Source organism: Macaca nemestrina, chromosome 18, assembly GCF_043159975.1.
Source record: "Macaca nemestrina isolate mMacNem1 chromosome 18, mMacNem.hap1, whole genome shotgun sequence".
Classification (NCBI taxonomy): Eukaryota; Metazoa; Chordata; class Mammalia; order Primates; family Cercopithecidae; genus Macaca; species Macaca nemestrina.
The window spans coordinates 9777358-9792385 of record NC_092142.1 but is presented as its reverse complement, the minus strand read 5'-3'; the positions used below and the strand labels follow the sequence as shown (position 1 = coordinate 9792385).

The window sequence follows — 15028 nt, the reverse complement described above, 5'->3', positions numbered from 1 at the left end:
GAGGCTGAGGCAGGGAGAACTGCTTGAATCCAAGAGGCAGAGGTTGCAGTGAACCGAGATAGCGCCACTGCACTCCAGCCTGGGAGATAAGAGTTTTGAAACTCCGTTTCAAAAACAAACAAATAAATAAAAATACAAAACTCCAAAGTGAATTTTCTCATTGCCAGAGCTGAACTGGAATGGAATGAGGAGTGACTTCCCTGTCACTGGCAGTATTCAAGTTGAGACAGGACACCACTTAATGGGCATATAGTAGAGGTGATTCCAGCATTGGACATAAGGTTGGGAGGAAGAGCAGGAAGGAAAGGAGAAAGAAAGGAATGGAGGGAGGATGACAGATGGATGGATTTATTGAGCACCTACTGTGGGCCTGGAGTTGTCTGTATCTAGATAATCATTCATTGCCCTTTCAACATTTACACTCTGGATCAGAGAATCGTCCTTCTAATTGCAATTATTTTACAATCTCAGGTGAAGGTGTGCTCCACATATCCCGTCCAACACAGATGCTAATTAGACACAAATTCCAAAGGTGTTGCAGATAGAAGGTTTCTTTCTGAAAGGGCAATGGGAACCCACGCAGGAGGCAGATCCCAAAGGTCGCCCCTTCCTAGTTCCCCATTCCCACCTCTACCTCCCACAGCAGCAGCAGAAATTATTGCTTACTGGAAAATGGGGCTGGCGGAGACACTGCTGGGACGCGTGCTCCTCCGCTCTTCTCAATCCTGAGCTACGTTAATGGGGGAGAAATTGTCTTGTTTTGTAAGACGTGCTTGACAGCTGTTCATTGCCTGTCAGTGAGGACAAGTAATGAGAATTACTTAGCAGTTGAGTCTTAACTAAGAGAGCCTGCAGCATAACAAGAGGTCCCCAAGATTCATGGGGAAAAAATTGCATCTTGCTGAGCCTACGTGCATCTTACCCCACTCCCACTGGAGTCTTTGGCCTCAGATTAAGAATTAGAAAAAGGAGGACCACTGCAACTGGTCTCCCTGTCACTGATCTGCAGCCCGACAAGCCATTCTCCAAACAGCTGCCAATGGGATCCTTAAGAAATGAATATCAGACATCACTCCCTGCTCAAATCCTTCCAATGCTTTCCCATGACACTGAGGATTAAATCCAAACTCATTAACCCATATAAAAAGACCATGAGGGCTGAGTACAGTGGCTCACACCTGTAATCCCAACACCTTGGGAGGCCAAGGCAGGTGGATCATCTGAGATCTGGAGTTCGAGACCAGCCTGGCCAATGTGGTGAAACCCCATCTCTACTAAAAATACAAAAATTAGCCAGGTGTGGTGGCACGTGCCTGTAATCCCAGCTACTCGGGAGGCTGAGGCAGGAGAATCACTTGAACCCCAGAGGCAGAGGTTGCAGTGAGCCAAGATCACACCACTGTACTCCAGCCTGGGTTACAGAGCAAGACTTCGTCTCAAAATAAATAAATAGACCATAAGGGCCACATCCTAAGCCTCTCTCCACCAGCTTACATGACATCTGTCTTAGTTGGGATTCTCCAAAAGCAGGCCCTAAGACAAGCATCTGGGAACAAGTAGTTTACTTGGAAGGTGATTCCAGGAAGCAAAGTGAGGGAGTGGGAGAGCGCAGGAGAGGAAAGCATAGGGCACGTGATACGGTTTGGCTGTGTCCCCACCCAAATCTCATCTTGAATTGTAGCTCCCACAATTCCCACATGTCACCGAAGGGACTCCGTGGGAAGTAACTGAATAGTGGGGGCAGGTCTTTCCCATACTGTTCTCTTGATAGTGAATAAGTCTCACGAGCTCTGACACTTTTATAAAGAGGAGTTCCCCTGCACAAGCTCTGTCTCTTGCCTGCTACCATGTAAGATGTGACTTTGCTCCTCCTTGCCTTCTGCCATAATTGTGAGGCCTCCCCAGCCATGTGGAACTGTGAGTCAATTAAACCTGTTTCCTTTATGGTTACCCAGTCTCGGGTATGTCTTTATCAGCAGTGTGAAAATGCAGGAATACAGCACGTTTATGAGCAGGTTCTGCTGTGGACAGTTGGGGCTCAGTCCTGCTGGAAACTGCAAGGGACTGTGTGGATCATGCATCAGAGTTGTCCCATCCAGGGCCACGGAAGCTGGGATATTTCCCACCATAGTCATTCTCTAACGCGGCTGTAATGAATTCCCTCCAGTGCCTTAAAACAATAGACATTCACTCTCAGTTCTGAAGGCCAGAAGTCCAAGATCAAGGTTTCGGCAGGGTCACGCTGCCTCCAAAGGCTCTAGGAAACATCTTTCCTTGCCTTTTCCTGGCTTCTGGTGGCTGCTGGCAATCTTTGGTGTTCTTTGGGTTCCAGCACTCCAGGTCTGCCTTGGTTGCTGCATGGCCTTCTTCGTGTGTGTGTCTGTGTCTTCATATGGCCTCCTTGTAGTGACAACAGTCATTAGGTTTAGAGCCTTCCCTAATATGGTATGACCTCGTCTTAACTAATTGCACCTGCAAAGACTCTATTTCCAAATAAGGTTGCACCCTGAGGTTCCTAGTGCCTCAGCGTTCTCCCATCCAGGGACAAGGAAGCTGGCTATTTCCCACCACAGTCATTCCCTAGGGCTGCTGTAATGTAGTCCCACCAAACGGATGGCTTAAAACAACAGCTATTCGCTCACAGCTCTGAAGGCCAGAAGTCCTAGATCAAGGTGTCGGCAGGGCCATGCTGCCTCTAAAGACTCTAGGAAAAAATCTTTCCTTGTTTCTGAGGCAGCATGGGGGATGCTATGCAACCCAGTTCAGCACCAGTTTCCTTCACCCTTTATTCAAGCAATGTTGTGTAGCGCAAAAGCCCACAGCCCAGTGACTGTCTACCTCATCCACTCACTCCAGCTGTACTGGCCTTTGACTCAGTGATGTTCGGCTTGCTCTCCTCCGCCCCTCACACAAGCTGGTACCTCTGTGTGCAACACTCCCTCCCAATGTCTACGCATCTAATTTCTACTGTTTTTCAGATCTACACAGCTACAAGTAACAGAACTCTAACCCAAAGTAGCTTAGTGCCTCCAAAGCAGGAAACTCATTGGTTCATGTAACTAAAAGTCTTCAAGTAAGGCTGGGTTGGGGTTTAAAGTATGCCATCGCTGCTCTGTCTTGCTCTGTGTGGTCCAGGCCTGGACTCATGTGGTTATGAGTGAAACCATTTGGAAACACAGCATCCTACCTACAGGATTCTGGTTTCTCTCAGGCCCTTGCCTACCCCTGAATCATCACTGTGGCCAGAGGATTACAGTATTGTGATTGGCCAGGTCTGGGTCACATGCCTACCTCTCAGACTAATGGGCAGACCTCATCCAATCCACATGGAATGGATTTATCCAAAAGAAACAGCGTTGTGTTATCAAAGAAATAAATAATAGTGGTGTCAACTAAAATGTCTCCACTCATATCGCATTTCTTCAGAGAGCCCTTCCCTGACCTCTCTTCCCACCCCAAATTAGCCCTATGACAGTCTCCTTCATGGATTTAATTATTTTCCCTCATAAAACTCATAATTTGTTTATTATGTGTGAATAGTTGTCCCTTGGTATCCATCGGGGACTGGCTCCAGGATGCCCTACAAATACCAAAATCCTTACAAGCTTAAATTCCTTATATATTAATAAAATGGCATAGTATTTGCATATAATCTATGCGCATCCTCCTGTAGACTTTAAATCACCTCTATATTTCTTATAATAACTAATACAATGTACATGCTATGTAAATAGTTGTTATACTGCACTGTTTAGGGAATAATGGCAAGAAACAGTCTGTACATGTTCAGTGCTGACACTTCTTTTTCTGAGTATTTTCAATTCATTGTTGGTCGAATCCATAGCTAACTGTATTATTTCTTTTTTCTTTTTTTTTTTTTTTTTTTTCTCGAGACAGAGTCTCGCTCTGTCACCCAGGCTGGAGTGCAGTGGCGCCATCTCGGCTCACTGCAAGCTCCGCCACCTCCCAGGTTTACGCCATTCTCCTGCCTCAGCCTCCCAAGTAGCTGGGACTACAGGTGCCTGCCACCACGCCCGGCTAATTTTTTGTATTTTTAGTAGAGACAGGGTTTCACCGTGTTAGCTAGGATGGTCTGTATCTCCTGACCTCGTGATCCACTCGCCTTGGCCTCCCAAAGTGCTGGGATTACAGGCGTGAGCCACCACGCCCGGCTTGTATTATTTCTGTAATATCTGCCTTACCCACTAGACTCTGAGCTCCTTGAAAGCAGAGATGATGCCTGGTTTGTTCACATCTGGACTTCCCAGCCCTTGCTCACCCTTGCTTGCTTTGTCCACAGCAGGTGCTCAATAAATACCAAAGAATGACTTACAGAATTCAGTGATTATTCATTTCAATGAGTTGTGGTGCTGGGAGAAGCACCCAGGCATCCTGAGTCCCAGCACAGCACTTGGCACTGTGGTTCTCCTGACCCCGACTGTGGTCCTCATGACTGGAGTGATACTGGAGCCCAGCCTGGAATTGATAGTCAAAGCCCAACTTTGGATGATCTGTCGGCCATGATGTTTTCCCTCACAACACTTACCTGTCTCATCTTATTCCCCAGCCTAAGTCAGTCTGGCTTAGTGCAAAGGTCACAGCTCTTAGCAGCCAGAAGACGCAGGTTCAAATGGCACTTCTGTCACTTCATACTTCCATGGGTACAGGCAAGGCTCTGAAGCTCTCTGAGACTTTATTTCCACACTGCTTTTGAAAGGATATTTTCTTTGCCTTTACCTTTCATGACTATGCTATATTTTATAAATTATAATAAAACCGCCTATAAACCATCCTGGAACATGGCGGGGCATAAATAAAATGTATCTGCAAAACAGAGATAATATTTACCACTCAGGACTGCAGAGAAGATTACAGATGAGGTAGGCAGTGCTCCTGGTAGTGAGTAGCTGCTGTTGTCATCATTATCATTTTGGGTGAAGCTGAATCTCAACACATACCTTGTAGGACATCAAGCAGGAAACCAATTTCTTTGAAAATAAATGTCACAGATATGAAAGGCCTACAAAAATAAATAAATAATCTCTGATCAGGACAAAATCCAGGGATATGGTCAGGCCGTGGGTGAGGCCCCATGGTAACCCAGTCTGACCCCTCAGAATGGTGGGGGAAATGGAGCTGAAGGTGAAACTTCACGGACACATTATTCTAGTTCTTCATGACCTAGCCAGAGAGATGACTGAACTAGAGGTGAGTAAGGTGAAACAGGAGGGCTAGACATTGCCAGCAACTGCACAAAAAGGTTAAGAATGAAAAAGCTTTGCTGTGAGCCACTATGAGCACAAAATATGATGGGGAAGAGGCCCACAATGCAGAGAATAAAATAAAATGAAACAGATACTTGCATTAGAGAGTTTGAAACAACAAAACAGATCAAAGCCGTGGAGTGGTCCAGACTCTTCAGTAAATGAAGTGGGTGGATTCAAAATTTATCACTGACAAAAAAATAATTAAAAACATGAGACCTATCCCCCAAAAAAGTGAGGAAGAGAGGAATGGGCTGTGAAGAAAAGGTACATTTCTTAAAATATCAATTGTGGCCAGGTGATGGTGCCTCACGCCTGTTCTCCCAGCCCTTTGGGAGGCTGAGGTGGGAAGATGGCTTGAGTTCTGGAGTTCAAGACCAGCCTGGGCAATATGGCAAGACTCCATCTCTACCAAAAGTACCAAAAAAAAAAAAAAAGTAGCAGGGCATGGTGGTCTGCATATGTGGTCCCAGCTACTGGGGAGGCTCAGGTGGGAGGCTTGGAGGCTTGAACCTAGGGGGTGGGGGTGGAGGTTGTAGTGAGCTGAGATGGAGCCACTGCACTCCCTCTGGGTGACACAGTGAGACCCTGTCTCAAAAAAAAAAAAAAAAAAAAAAATTTATATATATATATTGCAGCCAGGCCCAGTGGCTCATGCCTGTAATCCCAACACTTCAGGAGGCCGAGGCGGGTGGATCACCTGAGGTCAAAAGTTCGAGACCAGCCTGGCCAACATGGCAAAAACCTGTCTCTACTAAAAATACAAAAATTAGCCAGGCACAGTGGTGGGTGCCTGTAATCCCAGCTACTCAGGAGGCTGAGGCAGGAGAATACCTTGAACCTAGGGGGTAGAGATTGCAGTGAGCCAAGATTGCACCACTGCACTCCAGCCTGGGTGCAGAGCAAGGCTCCATCTCAAAAAATAAAAAATAAAATAAAAGATTAATTACAAGAGTAATCAACCAAGGAAAAGATGAGTTCTCCATAACCACAAAGAAATGATGGGCATGAGAGATCTCTTAATATCAGAAACAGAACAATAAAGATTCAAAGAAAAGTTTATGTAGCAGCAAAGGAGTGAAAGATAAAATGTCACAGTGCTCAAAGCTACTTGTAAAACAATGTGACTGGAAATGAAGTCTGGGAGGTAAAAGAGAACTTTGATGGGACGAGAAACCTGCCAAAACTTTAAAATCTGTATGTGGGCAGGCATGAGGATTAGAATCTGTTGGAGCCAGAAGCCAGATCTAGTTCTCCCCCACACCAATTCTCCCACCCATTGGACATTTTCCAAGTAAGAAATGGTAGAGGAAGGTGGGGGCTTGGCTGAAAAGCAGAAGTAGATCTTGCAGTCTTGCAGTTCTTAAATCACAAATATCTGCTGGAGGGAGAGGCCCGGTCTCACCTTCAAAACATTAAAGCCACATGCAGGCCAAAACAAACGAAAACAGTAAACCAGCCCCAGTCAGTCCAACTTCTGACCAGACTGAAGAAAGTAACCCTTACGCTAGCTGCCTGAAAGAGAAATTTGAGCCATTTCTGAGGGAAAAAAATATTATCAACTTCAGTTTCTAGTTCTTATATGCAAATTCTGGCATATGATAAAAATAGCAGAATATGTTAAAAAGTAGGAGATTGTGAAATAAAAAAAAAAATCAACAGAAAAACATGTGACTAAATACAGACCAAGAGATGACACAGCTGATTAGTGGACATGGATTTTGAAATAACTATCATAAAGTAAGTGAAAGAATCTGAAAGAAAATATTAATATGGGCGAAAATACGGAAAAATATCCAAAAGAATAATGTGACCTCTAAAACTAGAATGAAATGGAAATTCTAGACCCAAAAAATACAATACCTGAAGTGGAAAATTAATTGAAAGGGCTTAACAGTAGACAGGACATAGTGAAAGAAAGAACTAGTGAATTTGAAGAGCGGTCAATAGAAATTATCCAAACTGAAGCAAAGAGAGAAAAGGAATTTTTATAGTAGAATGTTAGAGAGCCCTGGGTCAGGATCAAATGATCCAGCACAATTTGGAGTCTCAGAAGAGGAGCAGGGAAATGGGATAGAAAAAAATATTGGAAGAGTAAAATATTTTTAGTTGGTAGGAAACAAACTCAAAGATCCAAGAAGCTTAACCAACCCAAAGGAGGAAAAGTACAGTTAAAATCACATCTAAGTGCATCATCCTGCTGAAAACCAAAGAGAATGAGAAAAATCCTAAAAGCAGGGGCGGAGTAGACACCATACATTCAGGAAAATGGAGGCTACCCCTCAAGCAGTCCGCAAAATACTGTTTAGCACATTATATGAAGAGACTAACCAAGGCTAGATAAAGAATCATCCAAAAAGATTAGAGGGAACACTACTTGGTGATCACATAGGACCAGGAGGAATATCCATCACCCAGTAAGATAAAATTCGTAATGTCTGGCACACAAATTATATGCTCCCTATAAAAAATAGACTTTAAATATAAATGTACAAGAATGGAAAAATATATACCATGCTAATACTCATCAAAAAAGAGCTGGAGTTACCATATTAATATCATATAATGTAGATCTCAGAGCAAGGCATATTACTAAGAAGGAAGAAGTTTATGTCATAAAGATAAAGAGATCAATTCATCAAGAGGACATAACAATACTAAAGTTTCATCACATAAAACAAAACTCAAGGCTGGGCACAGTGGCTCACATCTGTAATCCCTGCAATTTGGGAGGCCAAGGGAGGTGGATTGCTTGGGGTCCAGAGTTTGGGACCAGCCTGGCCAACATGGTGAAACCCCATCTCTACTAAAAATAAGAAAATTAGCTGGGCATGGTGGCAGATACCTGTAATCCCAACTACTCGGGTGGCTGAGGCAGGAGAATCACTTGAACGCAGGAGGCGGAAGTTGCAGTGAGCTGAGATTGTGTCACTGTACTCCAGTCTGGGTGACAGAGTGAGACTGCATCTCAAAAAAAAAACAAAAGCTCAAAATATATATAAAAGAAAAACTGATAGAACATAGAACAGCCAGGAGAAATAGAAAATCCACAATTATAGTCAGAGATTATTTCAATAATTAATATAACAAGTAGACAAATTACCAGGCATGTAGAACACTTGAATAGTGCCATCAATCAACTTGACTTGACTGACATTTACAGAAAAACTGGTTAGCCGGATGCAAGAAAAATAAACTTTGATTCATACCTCACACCATATACAAAAAGCAACTTAAAATGAACCAAAGACCTAAGTGTAAAACCTTAAACTATACAATTTCCTGGAGAAAACACAAGATAAAATATTTGTAGCCTTGAGTTGGGCAAAGATTTTTTAGATATGATACTAAAAGCATCAGCCATAAAAGAAAAAATGAATTAATTATACTTTGTCAAATTTTAAGATGTTGCCTTTTCAAAAGACACTGTTAAAAGACATTAAAACAGCCCGTCTCCTCTCCTTCCTCCCTCTAAAAAAAACTAAAAACAAAAGCCATAGACTGGGAGAAAATATTTGCAAAACAGGTATCTAATCAAGGACTTGTACCCAGATTACGTAAGAAACTCTCAAATCCCAAAACTAAGAAAAAAACAACACGCTTTTTTAAATAAGCAAAACATTTGTATTAGTCCATTCTCACACTGCTATGAAGAACTGACTGAGACTGGGTAATGTATAAAGAAAAGAGGTTAAATTTACTCACAGTTCTGCATGGTTTGGGAGGCCTCAGGAAAGTTACAATCATAGTGGAAGGCACCTCTTCACAGGGCGGCAGGAAGGGTAACTGCTGAGTGAAGTGGGAGGAGCCACTTTTAAACCATCAGATCTTGTGAGACTCACTCACTATCGAGAGAACAGCATGGAGAAAACTGCCTCCATGATGCAATTACCTCCACCTGGTCTCTCCCTTGACAAGTAAGGATTATGGGGATTACAATTCAAGATGAGGTTTGGGTGGGAACACAAAGCCTAACCATATCAACATTTAAACAGACACCAATAAAGAAGATACCATAGATGCACATAAGCACATGAAAAGATGCTCAATATCATTACTCATTAGGGAAATGCAGATTAAAACCATGAGATACCACTATACTTCTAGTAGAATAGTTAACGTTAAAAAGCCTGACAATACCAAGGATTTGCAAGAAATGTAGAGAAACTGGGCCAGGCGCAGTGGCTCATGCCTGTAATCCCAGCGCTTTGGGAGGCCAAGGTGGGCGGATCATGAGGTCAGGAGATGGAGAATATCCTGGCTAACACGGTTAAACCCTGTCTCTACTAAAAATACAAAAAAAAAAAAAAAAAAAAAAAAAAAATTAGCCAGGCATGGTGGCAGGCGCCTGTAGTTCCAGCTACTTGGGAGGCTGAGGCAGGAGAATGGCATGAACCTGGGAGGCAGAGCTTGCAGTGAGCCGAGATCACGCCACTGCACTCCAGCCTGGGCGACAGAGCAAGACCCCATCTCAAAAAAAAAAAAAAAAAACAAATGTAGAGAAACTGAGACTTTCATACACCACTGTTAGGAGTTTAAAATGATACAACTTTGAAAAACAGTTTGTCAGTTTCTCTAAAAATCAATCACCAATGATTCAGCCATTGCACACCTTGGTATTTAACCAAAACAAATGAAGCACATCAATACAAAGCTTCCACACAAATATTAGTAGCAGTTTTATTTGTAATAACTCAAAATCATAAACAATGTAGATGTCACCAGCAGGTAAATGGATAAACAAATGCTGGTACATCCATACAATGGAATACTACTCAGCAATAAAAAGGAATCAATACATACTGCAGTATGGGTGAATCTCAAAATAATTATACTGAGTGAAAGAAGACAGAAAAAAATGTAATACTTACCCTCTGATTCCATTTATGTAAAACTCTAGAAAATTTAAAATAACCTAAAGTGACAGAAAATAAATTAGCAGTTGCCAGGAAAGAGGGGAACTGAGAAAATGAAACAGAGGAACTACCAGGGGTACAAGGGAGCCTTTGAGGGTGATGGATATATTCACTATCTTCATGCAGTTATGACTTTTGGTGTAAACACACAGCAAAATTTATCACATGATACACTTTAAATATATGTTTATTTTATGTAAATTATATCTCAATAAAGCAGTTTGACAAAAGCTCCCCACCCCCGCCACCAAAAAAAGTTATTGTGCATTCTATGTACTAAAATTACATTTCAATAAAATACTGTTTTAAAAAGTCACACACAAAACCTCAAGCAGGCAAGGACTCAGAGGATAGCACCACTCCTGAGCTCATTTTGAAGAAAATATTGACAATGAAATGTGCTGAAATAAGAATGAATCAAAAGAACTCAAGACAGGCCAAGCCTGGGGAAAGCACTGAGTCATTTAAATATAAAACAGACTAAACAACCGTGAGAATTCTGGTTACAGAACCACGTCCCAATGCCATAACCTTGAAAATATAAACACACAGTTAAAACCACAGAGTTGGGAATGACAGACAAGAGAAATGTGAACACATAATTTCTTCACATTTTATAGAAAAGAAAATCAAGTGATGGCTAAAATTTGAAACAAATTACTAAAAAACAGATTCTAGCCTCTAAATGATTTCATAATTTTTCCCTCAATTTTAAAGGAATAATTTTAGAATGAGAAGCAGTTATGGTAAAGAAGTCGTTATCTAAACTTTAACAGTTTCTTCAAATTTCATTTCCATTTCATTTTCTTCAGACAAAATTTAAATTAATTATTTTATTAATAATAAGATGAAGAGTATGCATGCAATTTGTAAAATAATTCCCATCTATTTTTGTTCTGACCTCTCTATTCTTATGTCTGCATGTGTGTATAGAAAGATGTCCTGAATGATAGTCACTAAATATTAATTATGGCTTTCTGGAGAGCATGAAATAAGGTGGATTATTTTCCATTATTCTGTGTCCTCCTTCGATGACTTGAATTTTGTGTAGTATACATGTATCACTTTTACAAAAATGATAAAGTTACTATTCTTGTTTTTAAAAAACAGCGCACACTCTAAAGTCAAAGTAGTGCTAATTCCAACTGCAGCAGTAATTCACAGTGCAAATGGAGGATTTGTTTTAATCTGTTAGTGCCTCAGTTCTCTCATCTGTATTGTGAAAGTAACACCAGCACCTAATCCTTTGGGGTAAGGTGGATTTAAATGGGATGGTGTGTTTAAGTTGCTATGTATAGTACCCCAATAGTTAGCAGCCACTGGACAGTGGAATTGTAGCTGAAGATGATGCCAAAAACCCAGTGAGGCTCTTTAGCTCACAATCACATCATCAAATTGTACTTGAACTCTAAAAAGGGAGCTATGAGCAACATAGAGCAACACCCAAGACCAAGTATCTGATTTTCAGAACTGTATCCTATTTACCGAGAAATGCCAGGGATGAAGGTCTCAGTTTCCTTCTGGTTCTTATTTCTTGCACCAGTAGTAGAATTTCAGGAGTTGTCAAATGCACACTTCAAGTTGGTGTGTTATTGAAGAGAAGTCTGATGAGTTTCCAGAGCAGGTGACTGTCCTTGACATATGGAGGAATTTTTAGTAGTTGAACTCCAAACACAACCAGATGTTTCCTTGATGTTCACAATGGGATGTCTCCTTGAAGTCTGCCCTGCCACCAACACGGGGTCTCCAGAACAGCTTGGAGAAGAAATGACAAGAAAAAGATACTACTTTAGACAATTTCAGTCATTTTGAATTTGGAGTAACTGATTTTTATTCATCTCCAAAATAGGCATCTTGTTGCCTTTGCAAGTAGATATATTTCAGGAAAGTGATCTGAAAAGAAAATCTAACTTCTTCATTGACTGTCTTATAAAATTATGAATATATTTGTCCTGGAGAAAAAAATATACCCAACTCAACATTTTTTTTAAAGTGCCGTGGGTGGCCAGGTTCAAGACTTTTTGTTGATGCTAATAAAATGGGTGACTTTTTAAAAGTGTCCAGAGCTTTGCAGCATTTTGCATGAATTCTAAGCTCCCTTTTTCTCTCTTGCCAGGCAAGAATTATCTTCTTCAAGCAACAGAATTATCTTCGAGACTACATAATCTCCTGGCACTCCATTTTCAAATTTTGAAGTTCAGCTCTATTTTTTCACTTATATAAAAATAGTACTACTGGAGGTGGGCTGCCATATTACATTTTTTCCAGTAATGACCATCATGTAAAAATGTGCTCCAGGGAGCAATATGGACAAATAGAAGACCCCAGTGGCCATTCCCCACCCTCCAACCTCCCACTGAAACACCAAATTGAACAATTATCCACACAAGAGAGCATCTTCATAAAAACCAAAAACACGGGCGCTATCACAATACCTGGTTTTGACATCATATTAAGGAAAGAGGCACTGAAGAGGGTAGAAAAGACATTCTCAAATCGCATACAGCACTCCTCTCCCATCGCCCAGCAGCTGCACTGTGGTGTGAAGATTGTGTGTTTGGGGGAGACAGAGTGCAGTGATTGTGGGGCTGTGCATTGGAACTCAGTGCTGTCCTGTCACCATGAAGAGCAACACAGGGCAGAACTCAGCCAGTGCCTCCAGAGGAAGGACTGAGACCAACCCTAACCAGAGACACATTGTCCATCACAGCAGCCAGGACTTCAGTTCCAGCTAGCCCCACTACTATGGGCTACAGGGCTCTGGGTTCCTACTTAGACTTGAAAGTAAGTCCAAGCCACAAGGACTGCAATTCCTGGGCAAGTCCTGGTACTATGCTGGGCTCGGAGCCGCATGTGACCTAGTGAGATACCAGCTGGGAGACAAAGAGGACCTCCTCTTACAACCTGAATACCATCTCAGCCACAGTAGGATACAGCACTGGGCAGAGTCCTGAGGCCCCTATTTTAGGCTCCAGCTCCTAGACAGCATTTCTAGACACACCCTGGGCCAGAAGGGAACCTGCTGCCTTGAAGGGAAGGACCCAATCCTAACAGGATTCATCACCTGCTGACTAATGGGTCCATGGCCCCCGAATAATCAGCAACGGTAGCCAGGCAAGCCAGGTACTTGCCACAGGACTTGGGTGCAATCCAGGGCCATGCTGGCTTCAGGTGTGACTCAGCGCATTCCCAGCTGTGGTGGCCGTGGGTAGGGACTCCTTCTGCTTGAGCAAAGGAGAAGACAGAATAAAGGGGACTTGGTCTTGCAACTTGGGCATCAGCGTGATCACAGTGTGGTAGAACACCAAGCAAGTTTTTGGAGTCCCCAGTTCCAGGCCTTGTCTTTGATGGCATTTCTGGACCTGCCCCTAGGCCAGGGAGGAGCCCACTGTCCTGAAAGGAGAGACCTAAGCCTGACAGCATTCACCACAAGCTGACTGAAGGACCCTTGGGCCTTGACTGAACAATGGTGGTAGCCAGGCAGTACTCACCACAGGCCTGGGGCAGTGGTGGCCAAGGGGAGTCCTTCTGCTTAAGGAAAGAAGAGGGAAGAGTGGAAAGGGGTTTATCTTATGGCTTGGGTGCCAGCTCAGCCATAGTGGAATAGAGCACCAGGTAGATTCCTCAGGTTCCTAACTCCAAGCCCTGGCTCCTGGACAGCATTCCTGGACCTGCTGTGGGCCAGCAGAGGAGCTCACCTCCCAGAAAGAAAGAACACAGGCCTGGCTGGACTCACTACCTGCTGACTGAAAAGCCCTTGGGCCTTGAGTGAACATCAGCAGTAGCCAGGCAGTAGTCACCACAGACTTTGGATGAGACCAGTGCTATGTTGTCTTCAGGTATGACCCAGCACAGCCCCAGTGGTGGTGGTCACAGGAGTGCTTGTGTCACCCGTCTCCCAGCTCCAGACAGCTCAGCGGAGAGAGACCCTGTTTGTTTTGGGGGGAAAGTAAAGGAAAAGAACAGGAGTCTCTTCCTGGTAATCCAAGGACTTCTTTCAGATCTTACCCAAGATAACCAAGGCAGTACTACTACAAGTCTACAAGAGTCACGGTGTTACTGGGCTTAGGGTGCCCTCTAATGCAGATACAACTGCAGTGACAAAAGATGTAGATCACAATACTCAATTCCCTTTGTGTACTTTAAAGCCTTCCCAAGAAAGACGGATACAAACAAGCCCAGACTGCAAAAACTGCAATAAACACCAGACTCTTCAATGCCAGGACATCAACAAATATCCATAAGCATTAACACTGTCCAGGAAAACATGACCTCACCAAATGAACTAAATAAGGCACAAGTGACCAATCCCAGCATGACAGAGATATGTGACCTTTCAGACAGAAAATTCAAAATAGGTATTTTAAGGAAGTTCAATGAAATTAATGATAACACAGAGAAGGAATTCAGAATCCCATCAGATAATTTTGACAAAGATTGAAGTTTTTTTTAAATCAAGCAGAAATTATAGAGCTGAAAAATGCAGTTGGCATACTGAAGAATACCTCAGAAACTCTCAAAAACAGAATTGATCAAGCAGAAGAAAGAAATAATTGGTGAACTTGAAGACAGGCTATTTGAAAATAGTCAGAGGAAACAAAAGAAAAAGAATAAAGTATGTCTACAAGATCTAGAAAATAGCCTCAAAAGGGCAAATCTAAGGGTTATTGGCCTCAAAGAGGAGGGAGAGAGAGGGAGATCAAGGCAGAAAATTTATTCAAAGGTATAATAGAGAACTTTTCAAACCTAGAGAAAGTTATCACTATTCAAGTACAAGAGAGTTACAGAACACCAAGTAGACTTAACCCAAAGAAGACCACCTTAAGGCATTTAATAATCAAATTCCCA

The 15028-nt window shown here is 42.5% G+C and overlaps 1 long non-coding RNA gene across 1 annotated transcript in view; it reads right to left on the bottom strand.

The window, feature by feature from the left end:
• Positions 1-10446: 10446 nt before the first annotated feature.
• Positions 10447-15028, bottom strand: part of LOC139359826 (uncharacterized) — a 46438-nt gene continuing 41856 nt past the window's right edge. The window contains exon 3 of the long non-coding RNA XR_011616300.1: positions 10447-11935. This is a non-coding gene — a long non-coding RNA (uncharacterized lncRNA). The remainder of the gene's footprint in view (positions 11936-15028) is intronic.